The 14467-nt window shown below is 42.7% G+C and overlaps 2 protein-coding genes across 2 annotated transcripts in view; one reads left to right on the forward strand and one right to left on the reverse strand.

The window, feature by feature from the left end:
- Nucleotides 1-5658, forward strand: part of ANKRD42 (ankyrin repeat domain 42) — a 151127-nt gene extending 145469 nt beyond the window's left edge. Inside the window, exon 12 of the transcript XR_014814806.1 lies at nt 4479-5658. The gene's annotated coding sequence lies outside the window, so the exon portion shown is untranslated. The remainder of the gene's footprint in view (nt 1-4478) is intronic.
- LOC146399759 (uncharacterized) overlaps nt 1-14467 on the reverse strand; it is a 113590-nt gene that overhangs the window by 26579 nt on the left and 72544 nt on the right. The gene's annotated exons all lie outside the window — the stretch shown is intronic.

Consider the following 14467-nt stretch of genomic DNA (forward strand, 5'->3'; position numbering starts at 1 on the left):
TCCAGTCTAGGGGTAGAATTGGAGCTATAGCCGCCAGCCTACACCACAGCCATAACAACATCAGATCTGAGCTATGTCTGTGACCTACACCACAGCTCACAGCAACACCGGATCCTTAACCCACTGAGCGAGGCCAGGGATTGAACCTGCGTCCTCATGAATGCTAATCAGATTTGTTTCCACTCAGCCACAACGGGAACTCCCATTCTATTACTTTTAAGTATAATCTTAGTACAATTTGTAGTGGCACCCCCAATCCCCTTCTTTTCTCACCCTTCCTTCAGGGACTATATAAAAAGTTTGAAGAGTCAAACACAGATCAAAGGATGGGAAAGTGGGGTGTGGCCTCTCTGAATTTACTGGACAAAACCTTGTACTCCATCTATTACAATCTGTACCTGTGATTCATGTGGCTTAAGAGCAATAGAGATGGAAGAGAAAGTGCAGAGTATGCCCAGGGATTAGTCTGAAAGTCCTTGTTGGATGTATTTCCATCCTCACTCAGAGGCCCAGGGAAGAAGAAGAGCCATAAATGGAAATAGCACCTGGTTTTAACTGTAGGGATGGACATGACAGAGCCTTTCTCATTCCTGGACACAGGCTTATGTTTCCCTTTACAGGATTTGCTCGTAACATTTCTGTCTACAGGTCCAGATTGTCCATCAATCTCTAAATGGGACACAGCTATTTTATTTTTTAAGGGGTTTTTGTAGTTACACTGGCAAGTCAAAAAGAAAATGTCAGGTCATACTAAACTGGATGTTTCAAACCTCTGAGAATGTTTTTTTCTCTCTTCATTCATTCAACAAACGCCTTTTATATTATGCACTTGCTGGATGCTGAGGATGTCAAAGATAAATGAGATCTAGTTCCTATGATGATTAATTTTATGTGTCAACTGTTCTGGGCCGCTGTGCCCAGATATTTGGTCAAACATTGTTCTGGATGTTTCTACGAGACTGATTTTGGATGAGATTTACATTTAAAATGATGAATTTTGAGTAAAGCAGATTGCCCTCCATAATGTGGGTGGGCCTTGTCCAATCAGTTGAAGGCTTGAATAGAACAAAAGACTGACCGCCTACCCAGAGGGGAATTTGTTGGCAGATGACCTTCAGATTTGATCTGCAACACCAGCTATTTCTGCTTCTATAGCAGGGTGCCTCAAACTGTAACTCTTGCCTGAATCTCCAGCCTGTCAGCCTCCCCAATCGGATTTCTAATTCACCAAGCCTCCATCATTACATGAACCAATTCCTTCAAATAAATTACTTTGAAAACACACACGTGTACAACCTATTGGTTCTGTTTCTCTGGAGACCCTAATACAGCAGCTGTTTTTAAACACCTCAGTGTCTCTTAAAACAGACATGTAAATAAGTGATTCTAAACCAATGTGAAGACTTCCCTAAAGGTCTGTCACAAGTACAAAGTATAATGAGAGCACAGATAAAGAAGTATTTGCTTTTCTGGGGAAGCTCAGGGGAGGCTTTCTAAGGGATATTTTCTAGGAGAGCAGTGTCTTAAACAGAGAGATCAATATGTAAATGTCCCAAGGAGTGGGAACACAGACTGTGTTTTGAGGACCATCTATGCAGAAGGAATAGGTACCAAACAGAAAAATCCAAGGGGTAGCCATTGAACCAAATGCTCAACAGTTGAGAAAAGCAATGACATGCTGATGTACACCTGTGGGGAGACAGATGCCCCTTGGGGCCAAGACTAGAAAGGGAGCTCAATTTGCACTAGAGTCCTGTGCTGAAAACAAGGCAAGCAAAGGTTGAGGCAGCGCCCAGATGAAACTGGCCTGCCTTATAGAATTCAAGAGCTGGAGGGAGCTCCGAGTACACGTCGTGGCCCTGCCATAAGCCCCTGTGACGAGGATGGCCGTCTCGTTGTGGCACTCCAGGGCAGAAGCTCACTGGCAATATTTATTAAAAAGCACTGAACTTGACTACACTTTGCTCATTACCTCAAATCCATCGGCACATGATTTAGTGAAGCAAGGGCTCATTCTCATAGCTATGATTACATAATGTAAACACACAGGCTTAAAAAAAAAAGAAGACAGGGAGAGGGAAACGGTAGTCCATTAAGACACAGAGTCAGCTGACAATTCTGCCCCATTTTCTGAGGGAAGCTGAAGAGAAAAAGCTGAAAATAGATACTGAGAAGGAAATAAGAGAAATGCAAATCAAAAAAAATCCAACCCTCTGGGCTAGAGATTGATAAGGATTGACAGTACATACACTTGGTATGTGTGGAACTCAATTACTCTGTTGTATGACAGAAATTATCACATCACTGTAAATCAACTACCCTTCAATAAAACTTTAAAAGAAAAAAAAGCAAGCAAAGACACTTAACCCAATTACGATGAAGTGACTGTAATTAGGTTAAGGGAAACTTTGAGTATAAATATTTCAAGGATACCTGGATCTGTATTGTCTCCAAGCAGAGATGTTGAGCAGAGACTGAGCACGGCTTTGGGTCTTATTCATCGTAAGTATAATTGTGAGCCTGGAAGGAGTGCTTTGTCTTAGTAGGGTCCCTTCTGAGCACCTGATCCACCACCCCTGGGTCTGTGAGCCCCTCCCAATCCTTGTATTTATCCCCTGTCCAAAGGCCCTCCCTATGTCAAGCTCTCTGCCCTGCCTGGTTTCCATCCACAGCCTACAGCAATGATCATCCGTCAGCTCCAGCCACACTCCAATGGACCTTTCTCCTTCCCGAGGCCCGCACTCTGACAGAAGCAATTTTTACTGACATCTCAGAGTAAATGGAATGGAGCTTGTAACAGCAACATTACATGATTATACCTTTTGTGGTCATGTTTCCAGAGCCTGTGGCATATAGAAAAGGGCTCTGTGTGGTAAACTATATCCTGTAGAGATGGCGAGGAGAAAATTCAATTTGTCTTCAGTTGTCAGTACAAATGGTATCTATCAAGATGCACAAAAAAATCCATGCTGGGGCTGCTGGGGCTTCCTTGGCTGGGCTGGGAAAGGGGCACAGTCTTGGGGAGATGACTTAAGACCATGGTCCTCCATCTCTGGCTTGCCTCAGAATCACCCCGAAGGCTTGTGAAAAACAGACTGCTGGAACTACCCCCAGGTTCTTGATTTAGTAGGTCTGTGGTGGGGCCTGAGAATTTGCATCTCCAACAAGTTCCCAAATAACTTGGATGTTGAGAATCCAGGTGCTACTCTTTAAGAATCACCGATTTAGGAGAAGCTTGATTGACTTTATTCCTTTTTGGTAGACTTCCTTCTTCCTTTTCCCTACACCCTGTCTCTTACTCTTGCCAGGGTCTCCTCATTGTTTCATTGTTGAGTTTGTTTTCCTTTCTAGGAAAGTGGGGTAGAGGAAATTCAAAATCAGGCAGCCACCACTCTTCCAACTGAGAAGAGCTGCTGGATGGACAGCTAACCCAAGGAGAACTGTGTATAAATATTGGCCCTGCTCTCTGAGCTCTCTGAGCTCTGAGTGTATGTCAATTGGCTCTCCATTTTTGCTGGTGGTGGACTGAGTTCAGCTGTGTCAAGATGAAAATTTAGGCTGTCTTCAAGTGCTATAATGTCCTGTGTTGCATTTCTACCAAGCAAATAGTTCCCCACTTTGCATTTATTTTCCTCTGTCCCCTTTTCTTTATCCATGCTCTTGGTGAGCTCTCTTCTGAGCCTTCCTGCTTCTTTCCAGCAGTAATGCAATTGTCAAAAGTAGATCATGCTCTTGGAGCTTTCAGTCACCTGATGCCATCCCTAAGGCTTATCGACCCCACATCCTTACTAAGGTCTATTTGATGGCTGAAGTTTCTTAAAGAATTCTCAGACTGGTACAGGGACTGAAATTTATGGATCGGCTTTGTGCATAGTTAATATTAGATGTATGTGCTTGTCTGACCTGGGAATGAGTTCTGGCCATTTTTGACATTTTCCCAAGGTCAAGAAAAAGATGAAAGTAATAATTTAGAATGACCAGCTTCCAAGCACTGTAGATGCAAATGAGGGCTCAAGGTGTTATTTACATTTCAATACAACCGTTGCTATGGGTTGCCCAGCACAATTAAACCTCTGGGGACACATCCAGCCAGTGCATCCTTTGATTCAAGCAAATTGAATCAATATAGAGTGAGTTCCTGTATTAACATGCAGCTTAGGAGGCATTTATGCCAAACCTGAAAATCTAATTAGTGGTTTCCTATTTGGAGTACAGTGACTGTTTATTTCATTTCCAGTTCACCTGGGTCTGTAATAACTTCTCAGGCTTAATTTCCCCTCAGATGGAGACACTGCCTTTCATCCCCTGCCTTTTCAGAAAAAAGCCCAGGAACCCAATGTACCAGAAACAAATGGCAGCGAGAATTCAAAATGAGGACTTCTGATTAAAATGCTTAGGTCCCCACATCATTAATAGGAAGGAGCTAATAAAGTTCATTATATCAATAATAAGAATACATTTGCAATGCGCTTTTCTAGGAGTTTCCTTCTTGAAATGGGATGAGCAGAGTGCTGGAGGAAAAGTTGACCAACTGTAGCTCCTTTTGATGTACAAGGTCATGGCTGGTCCTTGTTAATGAAAAACTGCAGTTCAAAAGCCATTCTGTGAATGGAAAAAGGACACCTAGGAAGCTGAGGAGCTAAGAAGTGACATCGTGGTTCCTGCAAAGTCAGCTTCATCCAGGAATATGAGAATGTAGCACACTGGGCCTGGACGTTGACAGAAGTGACATGACTGTCTTGAGAAAAAGAGCCACTTTATCTACCAGGACTTACATGGAAGTCCAGCTTTCAGAATTCTGCTCATGGGCCATTGCTGGTGCAAAACCACTGGTGGCACTAACTGAAAACTGTGAAAAACCATTTTTTTGTACCATGTGATCCAGGAGTTCCACTCCTGGGCATATATCCAGAAAAGATGAACATTCTAATTCAAAAAGATACATGCAGGAGTTCTCTCCTGGCGCAGTGGGTTGAAGATCCAGAATTGTCACTGCTGTGGCAAAGTTTCAGTCCCTGGCCTGGGAACTTCCACATGTTGTGGGCATGGACAAAAAGATACATGCACCCCAATGTTCACTGCAACACTATTTACAATAGCCAAGACATGGAAGCAACTTAAATGTTCACTGACAGATGAATGGATAAAGATGTATACACACACACACACACACACACACACACACACATATATACTGGATACCATTCAGCCATAAAAAGGAGTTGAATAGTGCCATTTTCAGCAAGATGGAAGCAACCAGAGATTATCATACAGAATGAAATAAGTTAGATATTATATATGATATCATTTATATGTGGAATTTAAAAAAATGATACAAATGAATTTATTTACAAAATAGAAACAGATGCACAGACTTAGAAAACAAATTTATGGTTACTGAAGGGGAGAAGGGGGGAGGAGGGGTAGATTAGGAGTATGGGGTTGACATACACACATACTACTATATATAAAATAAACAGTAAGCATTTACTGAATAGCACAGGGAACTATATTCAGTATTTTATAATAACCTACAATGGAAAAGAATTTGAAAATGAATATGTGTGTGTATGTGTATTTGAATCATCGTGCTGTACACATGAAACTAACACAACATTGTAAATCAACTATACTTCAGTTAAAAACCCAAAAACCCAACTTTGTCATTCTTGTGTCTTGATCAACCAACAAAGTCTTTCAGAGGAAGCCTATTAAGTTCACTATTCTTTGCAGGGCTGAAATGGTGATTCCAAAGTGTTATAACATTGCTTTGATTGTAAGATTCTGGAAACAACAGAGCACAGCTATCTAAATCTAGTATCACCTATAGACATGAGCAACCAAAGGTCTGCCCTGGACCCCATGACCTAGAGCACCCCACTCCAGCCTTCTTCTGGCCAAGCCCCTCTCCATTTCTAGACCCATTTTTGGAAACACAGGACCCCAGAATTTCTGGTCCAAATGGTCCCACTCCTGCCTTCAGAGCCTACACAGGCCGGATCCCAGACACATTTTCTGGAGGACTGCACCAGAATGTGTTCACTCCTAGGCCTGAGGGGTGGGAAGGGAGGCTGTTTGCAGGGAGGGGAGGGTGCACAGAGCTTGGATGGACCGTGGAGATGGCCTCATCCTCTGTGAGAAGCCCCACAAAGTGCTGACTGGAGCTGGGAATGGAAGACAAGGAGGGTTGGCCGGGTGGTGGGGGCAGGTGCAGGGCAGATTTAAGGGGGTACCACCTTTTGTTTATCCAGGCATCAGTTGATACATATTTAAGCTGTTTCTACCTGTGCCTATCACGCTGCTGTGAATATTCATGTACTGTTGCTTAGCTCTTCAGGATATGAAGGAACTACAGTTTAGTACATTGCTGAGTGTGATAGATAAGTGTCTCTTTTCTCCCTGCTAACTAAAGTTTGCAATTGGAAATGTGTCTTCTTGTGCACATTTGCAAAAAGTTTCTCTAGAGTATGTAGTCACCTTTTAAAAAATGAATGAGAGTATTTTTTTATTGTGATAAAATACACACAGGATAAAATTTACCGTTTTAGCAATTTTAAAGTATATAATCCAATGACATTTAATGAATTCATAATGTTATGCAACCATCTCCACTATCTATTTCAAGAATGTTTCCACCACCTCAAAAGAAAGGGAACCCCAGTAGGAAGTTCCCTTCTTGGCTCAGTGGTTAACGAATCTGACTAGGATCCATGAGGATGCAGGTTTGAGCTCTGGCCTCACTCAGTGGGTTAAGGATCCAGCACTGCAGTGAGTTGTGGTGTAGGTTGCAGATGCAGGTGTAGGTGTAGCTCCGATTCAACCCCTAGCCTGGGAACTTAACTTTCATATGCCGTGGGTGTGGCCCTAAAAACCAAGCAAGCAAGCAAGCAAGAAAACCCTGTATCCATTAATCTCTCCCCTCTTCCCAGTCCCTGACAATCACTAACCTGCTTTCCGTCTTCTAGATTTGCCTATTCTGGACATGTCATAGCAATGGAATCATATGATATTTTGTGTCTGGCTTCTTTCGCCTAGCAAAATGTTTTCAAGATTCATTCATGTTGTAGCATGTTACTTCTAATGTAGTAATTATCATGGATGGGATGTTTCTGCCACCCCCCAATTCATAGGTTGCAACCCTAACCCCCAATGTGATGGCATTAGAAGGTGGGGCCTTTGGGTGTTTGGTTTAGATGAAATCCTGGGGTGGTGGAAACCATCTCATCTAAGTCTGGCGGAGCCCTTACGATGGGATTAGTGCCCTTATAGAAGAGAAAGAGATACCAGGGCTCCCTCTGGTCACCATTCTAGAATATAGCAAAAAGGGGACCATCTGTGAGACAGGACGAGGGCTCTCACCAGGAATCAAATTTGCTAGAACCTTCATCTCAGACTTTCCAACCTCCAGAACTGTGAGAAATAAATGTCCCTGGTTTAAACCACCCATCTCTGGTATTTTTTTATAGCAGTATTAATACTTCATTCCCCTTTCTCCTTCAATCTTTTTTTTTTTATTAATGGACTATTTTTTTCCAGCTGCCTCTTAGGAAAATTGAATGGAAAGTATAGAGTATTCCCACATACTTCTCTTCATTCTTTATGGTAAAAAAAAAAAAAAAAGTTTCCATTGAATAGATTTGCCACTTTTCATTTACATATTCATCAGTTAATTGACATTTGGGCTGTTTCTACCTGTGGCTATTATGAATAATGCTGCTATGAATACTCATGCACAGGTTTTTGTGTGGACATGTGTTTTCACCTCTCTTGAGTATGTACATAGCAATGAAATTGGTGGATCACATGGTAACTCCATGTTTAACTTTTTGAGGAACTGCTAGACCATTTTCCAAAGCAGTTGCACCATATTATATTCCCACCAGCAGAGTATGAAAGTTCCAGTTTTTCTCACCCTTATTTTCTCTTTAAAAAAAATTGTTTTTATGACAGTTATGCTAGTATGTTTGAAGTGGTATTTCATTTTGATTTTGATTTGCATCTCTCTAATGACTAGGCATTTTAAGCATATTGTCCTGTGTTTATTGGTCACTTGTATATCTTTTTGAGGGGGAGAAAGATCTATTTAGGTCCTATATCCATTTTTTTTCTTTAAAGTTTTTATTCTTTGAAAACACTTTGTAGCAACAAATACAGAAGAAAGTTACCCACAACATTACTACTCTAATAATGTAGCAAATGTTTTCCTGTTTCCAAGTTTCTTATTTATACACATACTTTCTCTTTTTTTTTTTTTTTGTCTTTTTGCCATTTCTAGGGCTGCTCCTATGGTATATGGAGGTTCCCAGGCTAGGGGTCCAATCGGAGCTGTAGCTGCCAGCCTGCGCCAGAGCCACAGCAACACAGGATCCAAGCCGCGTCTGTGACCTACACCACAGCTCACGGCAACACCGGATCCTTAACCCACCGAGCAAGGCCAGGGATCGAACCCGTAACCTCATGGCTCCTAGTCAGATTCGCTAACCACTGCGCCACGACGGGAACTCCCATACTTTCTTTAATTACATATTTTTTTCTTTTTCCTTTTTGGCTGCCCTGCAGCATATGGAGTTCCAGGCAAGGGATCAGATCCGAGCGGCAGCTGTGATCCATGCCTCAGCTGCTGGCCTATGCCAGAGCCACAGCAACGCTGGATCCGAGCTGTATCTGCAACCTACACCACAGCTCACAGCAACGCCAGATTCTTAACCCACTGAGTGAGGCCAGGGATGGAACCTGCATCCTCATGGACTAGTTGGGTTTGTTACCACTGAGCCACAATGGGAACTCCCACATTACCGGATCCTTTAACCCGCTGCCTGGGCCAGGGATCAAAGCAGCATCCTGGTGCTGCAGAGATGCCCCTGACCCCACTGCACCACAGCAGGGACTCCCTTTAATTCTCTTGTTAAAATAAATAAAATAGCACATAACTTAGATTAGCCACACTTTGAAATGGCATTAGCTATAGTCACAATAGTGTGCAACCATCTCTACTTGCCGTTTATAGAACTAAACTTCCCAAACGGAAACTTCACAGCCTTTAACACTAACTCCCTATTTACCTCTCCCCAGCCCTGGGCAGCCACCACTCTAAGTTCTGTCTCTTGTGAATCTGACTATTCTAGATACTGCGTATAAGTGGATATCTGACCTTCTGGGACTGGCTTATTTCACTTAACCTAGTATCTTCAAGGTTCATCCATGTTGTAGCATGTATGATAATTTCCTTCATTTTAAGGCCAGTGTCCCAATATGTGTATACAACACATTTGGTTTACCTAACGACATTTCTAAAATTCAAATAACTCGATTTTAGGTTCTCTTGGGATTTCTGTGTAGACACACACATCACCTATGGATACTGACAGCTTTGTTTCTTCCTAGCTAAACCTCCAAGGGACTCATGGCTCCAGATTTCCTGTCCTGCTTCCTCTGTACACAGACTGCAAAGCCACACTCTGCTAACCTAATCACAGCTTTGCTGCTTTTTGAGGACTCTCTACACACCCACTAGCTGCTCTTCTCAGTGGAAAAGCTGTGCTGCAGTGGACACGACCCTCCCTGGTCAGGGTTAGCCCTTGTCCCCTGCCTCCTTCTCCACTGCCTACACCTCAAGTTCATGCAAACCACATGGCTCACATTTCACAACGACTTCCTGAGCTAATTTACTTTTGCTCCTGTGGTCTCTGTGCCATTCCAGACTCTCATTCTATCCCCACAGTTGAAATCCCACTGGTCTTTCCATGGATCCCCTTAAGTAATGTATTCTCATTGAGGTTATGCTATAGTTCCCTTCTGCCTCCTATGAACTGGAGTTTGGCACTTGCTGTCACTTGCCATCTGCCTCTCCATGGATGAAATCATGAGCCACTGCATCTGTTGACCCTCAGATCAGGAGTGAAACACTCTGTGCTCTTTGAAAACTCAGATAAAATATCTTCAGATAGTCAGACATTTTTAAGAGAAGATTTTATGTGCCCAATTCTCGCCTCTCCTCACTGTTAGAAAACCATTAAAATCCTTCATGGTGATGTCTGTTCCTCATGACTAGTAACGACCTTCATGAGACCAGCAGCAAACTTCTGTGAAATGAGTGCAAGGCTGCATCACCTCCCCCTTCACCTTTAACACATAAATCCTGATATTCCCTCTTTCCTCTTTGGGGTGGTAATTCAGAGCGATCTGAAATAGCACCCTTGGGCTATTCTTTAAAAAAAGCCACAGTCATTTATGAGTGCAGCCACTCCCCAGGGAGAGCTGGTGAGCCCTGTGTGGATTCAGGAAGGAAACAGAGTAGTCCCATAGCTGAGGTGCGTATCAGAGGAGGGATTCCAGTAAGCCCAGACCTTTGCATCTGCCCATAGAAATGAGCTGAGTTCCTGATGGCCAACAAACACATGAAAAAATGCTCAACATCGCTGATTATAAGAGAAATGCAAATCAAAACTACCATGAGATACCACCTCACACCAGTCAGAATGGCCATCATTAATAAATCCACAAATAACAAGTGCTGGAGGGGCTGTGGAGAAAAGGGAACCCTCCTGCACTGTTGGTGGGAATGGAAACTGGTACAGCCACTATGGAGAACAGTTTGGAGATACCTTAGAAATCTATACATAGAACTTCCATATGACCCCGCAATCCCACTCTTGGGCATCTATCCGGACAAAATTCTACTTAAAAGAGACACGTGCACCCGCATGTTCATTGCAGCACTATTCACAATAGCCAGGACATGAAAACAACCCAAGTGTCCATCGACAGAGGATTGGATTCGGAAGATGTGGTATATATACACAATGGAATACTACTCAGCCATAAAAAAGGATGACATCATGCCATTTGCAGCAACATGGATGGAACTAGAGAATCTCATCCTGAGTGAAATGAGCCAGAAAAACAAAGACAAATACCATATGAGATCACTTATAACTGGAATCTAATATCCAGCACAAATGAACATCACCTCAGAAAAGAAAATCATGGACTTGGAGAAGAGACTTGTGGCTGCCTGATGGGAGGGGGAGGGAGTGGGAGGGATCGGGAGCTTGGGCGTATCAGACACAACTTAGAATAGATTTACAAGGAGATCCTGCTGAATAGCATTGAGAACTTTGTCTAGATACTCATGTTGCAACAGAAGAAAGGGTGGGGGAAAAATGTAATTGTAATGTATACATGTAAGGATAACCTGACCCCCTTGCTGTACAGTGGGAAAATTAAAAAAAATATTAAAAAAAAGAAATGAGCTGAGTCCCTTAACTTGAGATATCTGGGTTTCTGTCATCTTTTGTTCCTGCTACCTGCCTATATATTCCTAGCTTTCCCTCCTGGCCTCCTCAGAGCAGTTTTCTCAGGGCTACCTGAGATGCTGTCTCCCAGGCTTAAACCCTAATTTTGCCCCAAATAAAACTTAACTCTCAACTTTCAGGTTGTGCATTTTTTTTGAGTTGTCACTCCCTAAGTCTGATGTGATCTCTCAAAAAAGTTCATAATGGGAATTAGAATGAGCCAAGTGCAAATCCTGATTCTAATGTTAACACACCCCAGAAGCTTTGTGAGGGTTAGCTGTAGAACACAGTTCCTGTTCCCAACTCCGAGGAAGCATCAGTGAGTGCTGGCCCTCTTCTTTCGAGTCTTTGACCATCAACGAGACAGGAGGGAAGGGGACAGGGCACAACCTTTGAAAGAATGACATAGCCCTTGAGGATTATGGTTAGATCCAACTAGATGGTGGAAGATTTGGCTTCCAGTGGACCTTGAGTCTCGTTGTACACTCACAGTAACACATGCCACGCTAAAGGACATGCCCACAGGTGCTGAGACTGAACTGTCTTGGAGGCCAAAAAGTCGGTGGTGGCTCAATTCCTGGAAATCTTCACCCTGTCCCCCAAATAGTTGGAATAATCCTCTCACTCATTAGCCTCTGAAATGACCCAGCCCATAAAAACAAACTACCCCATATTTGGGGGCCAGTCTTGCCTTTTGAGCTGCCCTGTGTTCTGTCTATGGAGTGTGTATCTCTCTCAATAAATCTTCTTACCTATCACTTTTCCTCTCACTGAATTCCTTCTGTGTGCTGACACATAGAGAACCCGAATTTCATTAAGTCTTGAGACCAGGTATGGGATTTCAATGAAAAGACATTGGGTTTAAGTCCCAGCTCGTGGGTTCAAGTCCCAACCCAAGTTGTGGCTGACTCTGAATCCCATCTGAGGTGCGAATGGGTTCGAGTCATGATCTGAGTTGTTCAGTTTCAGCTTTATTAAGTCCAGAGTTGTGTGGTTTCATTTGGAAGATTGTGGGTTCGAATCCCTTCTGAGGTGGGGTTTCTCCAGTACCTCCTCCTTTTCTGACGCATTTGCCCCATGCTGTTTTGCATCACAGGGCTATGTGTCCTGTGTGACCCTCATGCAGGTCTGAGTGTTCTCATTTCTTTCTTTTTCTTTTTTTTTTTTTTTTTTTTGTCTTTTTGCTATTTCATGGCATATGGAGGTTCCCACGCTAGGGGTCCAATCGGAGCTGTAGCCGCCAGCCTACGCCATAGCCACAGCAACTCGGGATCTGAGCCGCATCTGCAACCTACACTACAGCTCACGGCAACTCCGGATCCTTGGATCCTTAACCCACTGAGCAAGGCCAGGGATCGAACCCACGACCTCATGGTTCCTAGTCAGATTCGTTAACTACTGCGCCACGACGGAAACTCCAGTGTTCTTATTTCTGAAGGGAAGAAAGCATAGGATTCAAAGCTGGACAAAACTGGTTCACTTCAGGGCACCCAGTTACCAGCTGTGTGACCTCAGTTTACTCATCTGGAATGGGAACTTTTGTAAGGTTTAAGTGGAATAAAGTCTGTAAAAGCCTTGTTCATTGCCTGGCACAAAGTGATTGGACTAAACACACATGCTGACCTGATTTGAAATTTTAAAAATTCCACTTTTAACCTGCTTCTTTCAGATACAAATCTATACTTTCTTACATGAGCATTGCTGGGCAAGGGGTCATACTATTCACTCTGTCGTCTGGGTCAGTGCTGATGTCCTCAGTAATGTGGCAACACCTAGGGTGGGACTTGCAGTGTCTCCTAATCCCTGGTTTCTCTGGCAGCTGCAGGAAGTCAAGCAGCATACAGAATGCAGTCAGTCTCTCTGGCTGGCAAATTACCTTCCCTCAAATAAATCCCACCAGTCCTCTCCAAATGTGCTTGCTCTACACCTCATGGGACCCATCGTTGACATTTCTTAGCTTTGGGTCTCTCTCCACAATTGTGCTTACAACTGGCTTTGCTAGATTTTTTTTTTTTAAAGAGGACAGGAAGATTTTTGTTTGGGGCCTGAGAGAGGCTAGGTTTGCAGAATGAAATTGATAGCTTGCCCTCAGGACATAGAAAGGTTCCATTTTGCCTTTCTTCAACAGCTATCATTTATTGAATATCTTCCTCAAGTCAAAGAACAGAAAAGCATTCTAAAAACAACATTCGTCTTATAGAGACTGGAGCCACAGGGGCTGATATCGGACTCATGTCCAAAAACAATTTCAAGTGCAACAGGTGGCTGGAGGGCAGCAGGATGGAGAGTATGAAGGTCCTAGACCTCCGGGGTTTTCCTCTGGGCCAAAAACATAAAAAAAAATTTGAAAGAATTAGGAAAAGAAACAGACAAAGCTACAACTACAGTAGGAGATTTTAACACACGGCTATTGGAACTGACAGAATAAACAGATATCAAATTAGTAAGAGTTGAACATTTTGAACAACAGAATTAAAAGTTTACCTAAGCCAAGAGTGGCAAACTTGTTCTGTAAAGAACCAGATAATAGTAAATACTTTAGACTTGGTAAGAAGGAGGCATAACTCTTCCAGACCTCAGACAATACTACAAAGCTACAATAATCAAAATAGCACAGTATTGGTATAAAAACAGATACACGGATCAATGGCACAGAATAGAGAGCCCAGCAATAAACCCACACACCTACAGTCAATTAGTCTTTGACAGAGGATACGAGAATATACAGTGAAGAAAGGACAGTTTCTTCAGCAAGTGATGCTGAGAAAGCTGGACAGCTGTGTGTAAATCAATGAAATTTGAACACAACCTCACGCCATGCACAAAAATAAATTTCAAATGACTTAAAGACTTAAACATAAGACATGACATCATTAAACTGGAAGAGAATATAGGCAAAAGATTCTCTGACATAAATTGTGCAAATATTTTATTAGGTCAGTTTCCCAAAGCAATAAAAATAAAAACAAAAATAAACCGATGGGACCTAATCAAACTTATAAGCTTTTGCACAGCAAAGGGAAGCATAAACGAAATGAAAAGACAACTTACAGAATGGGAGAAAATCGTTGCAAACAATGTAACTGCCAAGGGCTTAATCTCCAAAATATACAAACAACTCAGAGACAACTCAAAAACAACAAAATAACCCAAAAGAAAAATGGGCAGCAGGC

This window comes from Sus scrofa, chromosome 9 (genome assembly GCF_054392235.1).
Source record: "Sus scrofa isolate SSC_HxYL_T2T_F1_AM1 chromosome 9, Sscrofa_HxYL_maternal_Yorkshire_Landrace_v2.0, whole genome shotgun sequence".
NCBI lineage: Eukaryota > Metazoa > Chordata > Mammalia > Artiodactyla > Suidae > Sus > Sus scrofa.